At 43.8% G+C, this 12,163-nt stretch overlaps 1 protein-coding gene across 1 annotated transcript in view; it reads left to right on the top strand.

The window, feature by feature from the left end:
• The window catches only part of LOC126281370 (uncharacterized), a 440,712-nt gene that overhangs the window by 144,482 nt on the left and 284,067 nt on the right, over window positions 1-12,163 (top strand). The window lies entirely within an intron of this gene.

The raw sequence follows: 12,163 nt of genomic DNA on the forward strand, positions 1-12,163 counted from the left end.
GACGATAATTGCTTAGCATCTCCGAGGCATTCTTGAAAGCAAGTTTTCGGCGAATTCATTTGAAAGAGACCTCCAAATGCGTCGAATGTGCGTTGACAGCTGATGCAAGGTGAAGATATTTTTTCCTTGCAACTGCTTTCTGTTGTAAGACCATGCATTTAGTTTCAGGGTCAATCCGGTACCCACACACCTTCCTCCTTTTTCCAGTCGCTGAAACGCCTGCTGCAGCGCTTCGGGTCATTGTTCCCCTGAAGTATCTAAACTTAATTTTTGTCGATAAACCAACGTTTGGCAGTTGGCATCTGACTTTTTTTTTTTTTATAAACGCGACGAGTAAGCAACACTCACGTCTCTTCTGGTATACCTCAGTTAAAAATTCAAAGTAAGCAACGCTTTATTGACATTGCACGGACAGAGTTTCCCTCTGTTGGGTTGTGAAAGAACTAAGGCGATGTCCTTTACCATCTGTGTGGAACGCCGACCACGCTCTTACTTAACAGTTTTCTTTGCTGACCAGCGGGGATACCTAATACGGTTAGGTGAAAGGTCTTCGATGAAAACAGTAACAAAAATTCAGCTGCAAATGACGGAGTTTGTTAGTTCTTACGTACATCCTACACATAACTGAAGCGACGGAAGAAAAACGCCCGCAAGTGTTAACTATATAAGTACTAGTTTCCACTACATCGATGTGGAATTATTTTTTCTCTTGTTACTTACTGGCTAGCTACGTGAGCATATTTTCTTGGTTGCGTTGACTAGTACGCCAGTGTCCCGATAGTCAACTAAATTACTCTGGCTTTCTCTCCCGCCCGTCGCTGCAACATACTTATGGCTTCTTATTCGACCATCCATCTAATTTCACGTAGTTTTTCAGTACGCAAAGGCTCCCCATACGAAAGAATAAGAACGTACTTTCCGCCATCTGCCGATTCCGATGCGATTGTATTCGTCCGGTCAAGAAAGTTTACTTCCATCTAAATCATATGTAAACACTTCAGAACGCGTGTCTATGGAACATTTTGCAGTCTCTTCATTTTCTTTCTTTTTTTTTTAGTTCTGTATTTATAGTTTGGCGTACCTGAAAGAAGAATTCATTTATCATTGTCGAATCTCCATCAAGACCGCATTTCGGAGTCACAATTTAAATATTCTACGAAACGGCGAGTAATATCTCTCTTTTCTTTACGAGGCTGATGTGCCAGATAAGGAAGTATGCAAGAAAGCTACAGCTGGATGAAAGTAGAGGAGCATAAATCGCGGTGATGAATGAAGGGAGTCTCGGTATACGGGTTCTTCGAGGAATTCTCGCCGTATTTCTCGCTAACTGCTGAGTTAACAAGAACCGCATTCGGAATAAGTCATAACTCTGGAGGCGAAGAAAACATGATGTCTTCAAAGCGATTAGTACGTTCGTAGGCCACCATTAATTAGCGCTTCTAATACTTATTTGTGAAGGCAGTTCTTTAAGTTTTTACATGTTGGACGACCCATTAAAGCATTAAAACGATTTGCCATCAGTAGTTTAGTCACGGATATCCCCATGACATTCATTTTTATAACGTTCTTCTTTTTAATCTTACTTCGCCATACAGTATCGGGAATGAGAAAATCCTGTACTAAATATGATTTATGGCACGAGCAGTACTTTGAGAGGAGAAGAGTTTTAAGGTTTTCTTTTTAAAAAATTCGTATGGCTGGTTTGTCCCATTCTTTCACATCGACAGCAAAACAAGAGAAATTGGGCAACTGTTGCTGCTTTATGTTTCGATCAGTATTACTGACACTTCAATACTTAATTCTTACGTAATACATGACTTTTATTGTATGCTGTACTATATTTCTTGGTGACAAGGGTACACACTATGTGATCAGAGGTATACGGACACCTGGCAGAAAATGACTTACAAGTTCGTGACGCCCTCCGTCGGTAATGCTGGAATTCACTCCGGTGTTGGCCCACCTCTCGCAGGCATACGTTCAATCAGGTGCTGGAAGGTTTCCTGGGGAATGGCAGCCCATTCCTCACAGAGTGCTGCACTGAGCTGCGGTATAAATGTCGGTCGGTGAGGCCTGGCACGAAGTCGGCGTCCCAAAACATCCCAAAGGTGTTCTATAGCGTTCAGGTCAGGACTCTGTGCAAACCAGCCCATTACTGGGATGTTGCCGTGTGACCACTCCGCCGCAGGCCGTGCATTATCAACAGGTGCTCGATCGTGTTGAAAAATGCAATCGCCATTCTCGAATTGCTCTTCAACAGTGGGAAGCAAGAAGGTGCTTAAAACATCTTTGTAGGCCGGTCCTGTGATAGTGCCACGGAAAACAACCAGGGGTGCAAACCCCTCCATGAAAAACACGACCACACCATAACACCACCGTCTCCGAATTTCACACTACACACGCTGTTAGATGACGCGCACCGGACATTCACCATACCCACACCCTGCCATCGAATCGCTACATTGTGTACCGTGATTCGTCACTCCACACAACGTTTTTCCACTATTCAATGCTCCTTACGCCAAGCGAGGCTTCGTTTGGCATTTACCGGCTTGATGTGTAACTTATGAGCAACCGCTCGACCATGAAATCCAAGTTTTTTCACCCCCCCCCCCCCCCCCCCACCTAACTGCCATAGTACCTGCAATGGATCCTGATGCAGTTTGGAATTCCTGAGCTATAGACGTCTGCCTATTACACATTATGAGCCTCTTCAACTGTCGGAAGTCCCTGTCAGTCAACAGACAAGGTCGGCCTGTACGCTTTTGTGCTGTACGTGTCTCTTAACGTTTCCACTTCACTATCACATCGAAAACAGTGGAACTAGGGATGCTTAGGAGTGTGGAAACCTCGCGCACAGACGTCTGACACAAATGACAACCAATTACCTGACCACGTTAAAAGTCCTGAGTTCCACAGAGTGCCCCATTCTGCTCTCTCACGATGTCTAATGACTGCTGAGGTCGCTGATATGGAGTGCCTGGGAGTAGGTGGCAGCACAATGCACCTAATATGGAAAACTTATGTTTTTGGGGTGTCTGGGTACTTTTGATAACACAGTGTATGATACTACTTTTCAACATAGTCACTGGGTGTTTATAATAAACGATCGGAACATTCTAAAGTCGTTCAGTTCCTTGGCGACAGATATCCACTTCTCAGTGACGGAGCCATTCGAGAACTTCTGTGTAGGCGTTCTCATAGTTGGAAAAATTTATTTTTTCCAGATATTCTTTCAACTTGCCAAAAAGATGGAAATCCATGGTGGATGTTCTGGATTGTATGGTGGATCGGCATCAGCCCTATCTGTAGGACGTTAGTCAAGTTGTTGGCATCATTTCTCTACGAGTGGACGCGACGTTGCATTTGGTCCACAAACCTCCAGAATTTTACGTGAATCTGTGTGCAGTTTAAGCATTCTGACACAACATTCGTACTGTACCACGTACTGAAAATTTGGAGTATGTTTTCAGCTGCCGTACAATTTCACTCGCACACTGCGATGCACGTGGTATCAGTACCGCAGCAGAACTCTGTCTATACTCTCTTCTGACAGTGTGCCCCTCTTGTTGCGTACTGGTCTTCGTGTGGGACGCCATGTGGGACTTACCTGCCAAAGTCTGTATGTGTTACGTCTGATGAGAAAGACTCACAAGATAACACTCCGGTTTCGCTTTGTTCTTGAAAGAGTTAAACATTCGAAAGTTGTCACATGACAGTTCCGCCAATGTAAATGCCCTTTATACCTTGCGCACGCGATACTATCGCCATCTTTATATGTGCATATCACTATCCCAAGACATTTGTTATCTCAGTTTAAATCCATAACGATGCATTTCCGAGCTATGGCTATTTGGAAAATGTTGCCCTTTTCAACGTACCTTATCCTGTTCTGACTTTATTGTCAGTTATTTTTGCTTTCAGAAACCATCACACCTGTTCAGCGCATTACACACACGGTGAACAGTCGTTAACACAGTTTGAGTACAGACTAAGACTCTGTATGGGACCAGAATTCTAAGTAGGGTTTTTGTATTATGGAGAACTTTTTTCCAACTGTGCAATCTAAAAACGCCCCACGTAATACATAAATCTATCAGACGTGCAAAAATTCTACACGGAACCCCTTTTGCACAGGTGGGAACACAAGCAAACGTAGCAGCGAACGAGAATTCTTTCTGGTGTTAACGACGTTCGGTCCTGTCCGGGTTCACATTCGCTTGTGTACGTGTGTATCGTTAGTTGTCTGTGTTACAGTGAACCACTGCATTCTCTCCGCCGCTGCGCTAGCGGTGTAGAAAGATTTCGTCTATTGTCTTGATAACTTTTGTTTTTGTTAGCGCGAGATGCGTGAAAGATGGAGTGGTCGAAGAGACCGTAATAACGTAGCTGACAGACGAACGCATATGTCAAACCTGTTTCTGGAATATAAGAGATCCAAAATATAAGTGCCGAAGGAAATGACCCATGGTTGATAGAAAACTGCCGTCGCACTGAGAATCCTACTAGCGATTTTAGGAAAACGATAAATTCATAAGATTAATCATGTGGGAAGGGCGCATAAGCACAAGATATGTAAACACAATAAATTTCGTTAACAGAAAACAAGTGCGAGCATGTAGTTATTATCCTCATTAAAATTAAAAATATACGTAAGATCTAGTCATACTTGTTTCTTCCGTTAATGGTATGTGTAATTACATAGTGCTGTATCACCGTTATGTTAACAGCCCTGCCGCAGTGGTAGTACCGGTTCCCGTCAGATCACCGAAGCTACGAGCTGGCTAGCACTTGGATAGGTCACCGTCCGCAATTTCCGAGAGCTGTTCATAAGCGGGGTGCAGTCAGTCCTTGTGACGCGAACTGAGGAGCTACTTGATTGAGAAGTAGCGCCACCAGTCACGAAAACTAATAACAACGGCCGGGAGAGCGGTGTGCTGACCAAATACCACACCGTATCTGCATCCGGTAACGTCTAAGGTCTGAGGGTGACACGGCGGTCTGTCGGTGCCCCTAGGTCTTCAGGGCTGTTGGGATACTGTTTGTTTGTATCACCGATACGTTAGAGATTTTTGATGGTAAATAAACATGTTTTCCTGGGATCACTCTATCAGCCCTCTGACAAACTATAAGGGGTAATTAAGAAGTTTGAGGGTGTTGCTGAGTATACACGCAACGTAGCGCGACTCCGATGCTGGCATATAGGTACCGACATGTAGGCAAGGAATTAGTGTGGCATTCGTGTCTTTCCAACGAGCGTGTGGTAAATGCGGAAATGTGAATTATGGCGACTTTCTTACTACATGCATCCAAACAGGACCAACGTGCTGATATTCCTCTCTCGGCTGCGGAAGTACGAACACCAGTAGACATCCATCGGCGAATGAAGAATGTGTACGGGGCAGTAGGTCTGTCTAAAACCAACGTTCTGGAATGGTGAGCCAAGTTCAGTGCTGGTCGCGATTCAACACGCGACGCTGGTTGGTCTGGCAGCCCAACTCAAATGAGAGAACTCGAACATCCGCTGTACAGTCCCCATCTCCCCTCGTGCGATTATCATTCCCTCGGTCCTGGAAGGGTTGACAGTTACTTTCAAGCAGTAGGTAGTTGCGGACTACGGCGATAATGCCTGATTCGCATAACGCTTCTGGAGTGTATGGCCTACGAATGGAAACTTTCATCGCACCTTGTATATAGCAGAATTTATCAACCAGTCAATGTGATAGTTCATAAGCATCTTAAACATTTCATTAAGCATAGTTCATCTGCATTATCTACGTTGTACGTAATTTAATAAAATACTTTAGGTAGAAACTATCTGATGTATAGCAACTTCTTTTGAAATGCGAAAGTCCACTAGCGTAAATGTCTCCCTTCGTTAACAGCCATACTGTAAAATCAAGTTTTTCTCAGGTCACGTTGGTCATTGAAAATAAGTGTTGTGCCTGTAAATTCCCTCCTCAGTTGTAATGAGATGCCGGCGAAAAGCGCCAACCGACAATGTGCATGGTCTTGGACTAATGCTACGGAAAGCTGTAGCTGAAATTAAGTGGAAATTTGTGGTAAGGACTATGGGACCAAACTGCTCAGGTCATCAGTCCCTAGGCTTACGCAGTACTTAATGTAACTTTAACACACGCTAAGGGCAACACACACACCCATGCCCGGGGGAGGACTCGAACCTCCGACGGGGGGAGCAGCGCAAACCGTGCAAGACGCCCTAGACCGCACGGCTGACCCGCGCGGCTTAAATTGTGTTTAGTGTACTACCTCTAGACATTTCACGTTCAAGTACAAATCGAAACATTTCAATTCTTCCAGTGCGCCTGTAGCTCATAATAATCTTGTCTGAGTATCGGTGTTTTTCATCGTGACTCTCATTATACAGAGTTTATTCCGTGTGACGATTATTAGCGCCAAAGAACAATAAGGCAGGCTAATGTTCGTTACATCATGTTCTCTTCCGTTTCCCCTTGGTTTAAATGCATGTTCACAGATACAAATGGGTGGGGAGAGGGGGGGGGGGGAGGGTGAAGAACACTGCTAATTGTCTGTGAATGTGCATTCACTGGCGTTTACTTTCATTCGCTCCAGTGTAAAACAGATCTGAAAAACAAAGCTGTGTTTTCGAATCTGCTTAGTTTCTATGTGATATAATGTTAAATGACTGCGTACATTCCTTTGCACACTGAAATAATCATAACGTATATCTTACAAGTTATCAACCGGTAAAACACAGTGTCCTAACGAGATGCAGAGTCCTACATGTTCTTTCCCAACAATTAATGAAAGAGTTTATGCATATGCGGCGCAATATAGTCATTTACTGTCCCACGCACGGTAGACGCGCTCGGAAAACGTTTTGTTTTCCTCTGATGTAAATATCAATAAAATCCCATTTCCTATGCAACTAAATCGTGTGAAACAGTCCATCGTTAACTGAATAATACATCTAGTTAAATTTATTTCTTGGTATTTCACATCCCGAACGATGGCACTTTCGCTGTCAGGTTTTTCTTACAGGGTCGTTCGGAACTGCAGCACTCCGTTCTGAATGGTAAGTTTCATTGGCATCAGACTGAAACCCTTGCACACAACGGTCAAAAATATTCACAGATCAAACTGGCAATTAGTTAGAACGCCATAAAGATGCACTGAAACGTTCTAGAATGGAAAGTGAAAGGGCTTGCTCTTCTGCAGAATATGTGGCTCATACGGTGTATTATAGACGATATTACTGTCAAAGAGGGAGCTGAACTACAATATAAATATGATCGTTTTTGATTATTATTGCAGGAGATAAAAATGACATGCAAGAACTGTATCAGAAAATCTTCCCAATGTCTGGCGAACGGAGTCCACATACTTGGGTTACGGACAACGAAGGCACATGGAAGGGCCAAATTTTATCCACTGGCTGGAATGGAAAATGTCACTTCATTTATTTAACTTCATGGAGATGCCTATCATACAATGTTATTAAATGATTAAATTTTCATTCCATTCGGAACCGATATGCATCTTTCACATCAGTATAAGCTGTGACCCCTTGCTATGTCAGTTCACAACGATTGTCGCCTAGAGACTGGTGTGAAAATATAACTTCCTTCCCGTCACACTGCAGACAACGTCTGCTGATGAAAAAATCAGTGGGTCAGCAGGCTACTCAAGAATCTGTAAATTCCTCAACGCTTCTGTGTGGGGTCCTGCATTTTCCTATTACTCGCAGTGTGTCATTTGGTACCCCGTGAAAGGCGGCAGTCAGTCCACGTTCCAAATAATTTTGTAATTATTTTAAGTTCTGCATAGTGTATTTTTTATGGTTGTGTGTCGGTATATTTTTAAAATTTGAGGAAGAAAGATCGCGTTGGCAAAAGAATTGAACGCGTTTTAATTTCATTGTTATTATGTTTGAAATTCAACACACTACATACGTTTATGCACCTTTCCTAAGCGTGGATGATTGCTGCATTGTATCAACGTGGGTGATATTGCAAATATATACATTTCGTGAATTCAGAGAGAGTTTCTTGGTTCAGCTTTGTAGTAGAGACCTGGGAACGGTCGTGGAGTTGGCTTCAGGCGCTGGTCTGGCGAGATCTTATCTTTCCGTATTTTCAGAACCTGCAGTCCCATGATAGGTTCCTTCAGACACATGTGCAACGCACGCCTTCGTTATACATTTTGTTGTTGAAACGATGGGAAATTTTCAATGAGGGAAACAGCTGTTGTCTCTTCTGTCATCTGATTGGAAGAATTCCAGTACCACCGAAAAATTCATCTCATCGAATGGGCGAGGCATGCTGAATTTTGCACAGAGTTGGTCTGTCGCAGTTCTGGGATCAGGTGACTGTGATGTGCCGCTTCTCTGGGAATTTAAACGATGATTTGGTATGAGAGTTACTTCAGATTTTCGTGTTGGTAACAACCTTTAATTTTAATGTAATTTGTTACAAGCATTCTGGGATTTTAGTAAGTGATAATTTTATTACCATTTGATTAGAGTCAGATGAGGCCCAATCTGTTCATTATCCAATTACGATTCAGGTCATGCGTGGCGCTCCAATTAAGTTTCGTATTTCTTTTTGAAGCGAGTCACAAGACAGTTTTGACAAGACTACGTTTGTTACACAATGGTGAATTTCGACTACAGTTGTTCTGTGAATGTTGGAATCTTTGTGTGTCTGTACATGTACGTCGGTGTTGCGTTCCTTAGTGAAGCTAACCCTCGATGAATAATGATGATTAATACAATAAAGCTACCACAGTGGTAGGATTTTATATGTGGTAAGTGTATAACGAAGTTCAGGAGCGTGCTCCATTTCGTGGATTAATGTCCATTCTGAAACACCATAGTTCGTTATATGTTTCCCCAATGTGCATAATAGCACGCCATCCCATCTCCTGTGGCCAGAAACCTAATGCACCCTGCAAAAGAAAAACACTAGGAAGCGAGTATTAAACATCTTATCATGGTCGGTCAATCACAAGTTCGGTAGTTTGATTTCCGCTGTGTGCTTTCTTTTTGATTAAACCTATGTCTCAGTTCAATTAAAATTTCTGGAACCTAAGACGACTTGGCATTCAACGAAATATAAGCACTGTTTTGTTCAGTAAGAAACTTCCACCTATGAAAAAAGAGCGGCCCACCGAATAACCAATTACTAACGTTTAGAGTTTGTAAGTAGGCTGTTTAGGTTTTTATGTTGGAAACGCCACGTAGTGCTCTGTACGAAAATCGTTGACTGCGCTGTGTGCAGTCTGTGGCTGGTTGGACTAATTGTTGGAATATTCGCTAGTGTAGTGATGGGCAGTTGGATGTGAACAGGGCGTAGCGTTGTGCAGCTGGAGGTGAGCCGCCAGCAGTGGTAGATGTGGAGAGAGAGATGCCAGAGTTTTGAGAGGTTAATATAAGCGGACGATATGGACGTGCGTCCGCCAGAAAAAGAAACTTTGTAAAGATGGATGTCATGAATTGATAGATACACTACTGTCCATTAAAACTTCTACAGTAAAAAGAAACGCAAATGATAAACGGGTATTCATTGGACAAATGTATTATACTAGAAACTACATGTGATTACATTTTAACGCAATTTTGGTGCATAGGTCCTGAGAAATCAGTACCCAGAACAACCACCTCTGGCCGTAATAATAGCCTTCATACGCTTGGGCATTGAGTCATACAGAGATTGGATGGCGTGTACAGCTACAGCTGCCCATGCAGCTTCAACACGATAACACAGTTCATCAAGAGTACTGAAGGGCGTATTGTAACGAGCCAGTTGCTCGCCCACCATTGACCAGACGTTTTGAATTGGGGAGATATCTGAGGAATGTGTTGGCCAGGGAAGCAGTCGCACGTTTTCTGTAGCCAGAAAGGCCCATACAGGACCTGCAACATGCGGTCGTGCATTATCCTGCTGAAATGTAGGGTTTCACAGGGATCGAACTAGGTAGAGCCACGGGTCGTAACAGGTCTGAAATGTAACGTCCACTGTTCAAAGTGCCGTCAATGCGAACAAGAGGTGACCGAGACGTGTAACCAATGGCACCCTATACCATCACGCCAGGTGATACGCTAGTATGGCGATGACGAATACTCGCATCAAATGTACGTTCACTGCGATGGCGCAAAAACGGATGCGACCATCATGATACTGTAAACGGAACCTCGATTCATCCAAAAAAAATGACGTTTTGCCATTCGTGCACCCAGGTTCGTCGTTGAGTACACCATCGCAGGCGCTCCTGTCTGTGATGCAGCGTCAAGGGTAACCGCAGCCATGGTCTCCGAGTTGATAGTCCGTGTTGCTGCAAACGTCGTCGAACTGTTCGTGCAGATGGTTGTTGTCTTGCAAACGTCCCCTTCTGTTGACTCAGGGATCGAGACGTGGCTAAATGATCCGTTACAGCCAAGTGGATAAGATGCCTGCCATCTCGACTGCTAGTGATACGAGGCCGTTGGAATCCAGCACTGCGTTCCGTATTAACCTCCTGAACTCACCGATTCCATATTTTGCTAACAGTCATTGGGTGTTGGCCAAAGCAAGCAGCAGTGTCGCGATACGATAAACCGCAATCACGATACGCTACAATCCGACCTTTATCGAAGTCGGAAACGTGATGGTGCGCATTTCTCCTCTTTACACGAGGCATCACAGCAACGTTCACCAGGCAACGCCGGTCAACTGCTGTTTGTGTATGAGAAATCGGTTGGAAACTTTCCTCATGTCAGCACTTTGTAGATGTCACCACCGGCGCCAACCTTGTGTGAATGCTCTAGAAGCTAATCATTTTTATATCACAGCATCTTCTTCCTGTCAGTTAAATTTCGCGTCTGTATCACATCATCTTCGTGGTGTAGCAATTTTAATGGCCAGTAGTGTATCTAACAATAGAGGAAAATGTTGAGCAGTTGTTTTGAAGATGTCTCCTTACTCACTTACATAGCTTCGACCACTAGTCGTCAAACATTTAGAGGCTATACAGACATTGTGGGGCAGCACCTAGGGCCGTATAGGTACCGATCTTTTTATTAACTAATAACCTAGATAATTTAGTTTGTTTTTAGCACCGAACAGAATAGCTATGTTAAGGGTTTGAGACTACTAACACCCTCAGCAACACCAAAGTCGTGACACTATAATTACCGAACGAAGTGTTGTGTTGTCTGTGTGAGCAGATGATTAATAGATCAACAAAAGTAGCTGTTTTTATATTTAAATGAGTCGTGCAATTTGGGACACGGCCACAGATGGTTACCGAACGTTATCTAAGTCACTTTTCTTCTATTCATTACCAAGCCAGTTGGCTATTGATTAGCACAGTGAACTAGTATTCGGGAGAACGACGGTCCAGCCCCATGTCCGGCCATCCTGGTTTAGGTTTCCCGTGATTCCCTAAATCACTTCAGGCAAATGTCGGGATGATTCCTCTGAAAGGGCACGGCAGGCTTCGTTCCCCATCCTTCTCTAACCCGATGGGGCCGATGACCTCGCTGTTTGATCCCCTCCCCCCAAATCAACCAACCAACCGTCTACTCATTGCGTTGTATTACGGCAGCCTTGATTTAATTTTACAGGGTGTTCGAATATTCCCGTTGCGTTCAAGGAATTGTAGAGGGGAGTAAGTACATAATATTCTGAATAGGAGCTCTTGTCCGGGAACGTACCATTTGCGTGCTATAGACGTTTGAAAACATGTTTGCTAGGTAGGTACGCAAAAGCGTAATCGTCGTAGGACACATCGGATCGCTTGGTATCATGTGACCTCTATCCTACCTCTGTGACCTGGTTAGAGCCTCGTTAACGTGTCCGTGAGTGTTACAGCCACATGGTTGAGTACATGTTTGCAGAATGCACTGACGTTTTATTTCTGAATGGCGAAACTCACGGTAATAGAAGAGATGTACGTGGCCCGTATCAAGATCGTTCTCCAATACGTCTGACTCCATCGCATACACTTTTCGCCACAATTACGCAAAGGCTCCAGGAATGACTCCTTCGCAGTCAGTAGACGTGACTGTGGTGCTGCAAGATGACACTGCACTGTCGCGCAGAAAGATGTCGTATTGCGTCACGTTGAAGAGAACTCATCAACGAGTAGAGGAGCAATTTCTGTGACAATGAGTGGAACTGTAAAATAAGTGATGTACTGGATC

Source organism: Schistocerca gregaria, chromosome 7, assembly GCF_023897955.1.
Source record: "Schistocerca gregaria isolate iqSchGreg1 chromosome 7, iqSchGreg1.2, whole genome shotgun sequence".
NCBI lineage: Eukaryota > Metazoa > Arthropoda > Insecta > Orthoptera > Acrididae > Schistocerca > Schistocerca gregaria.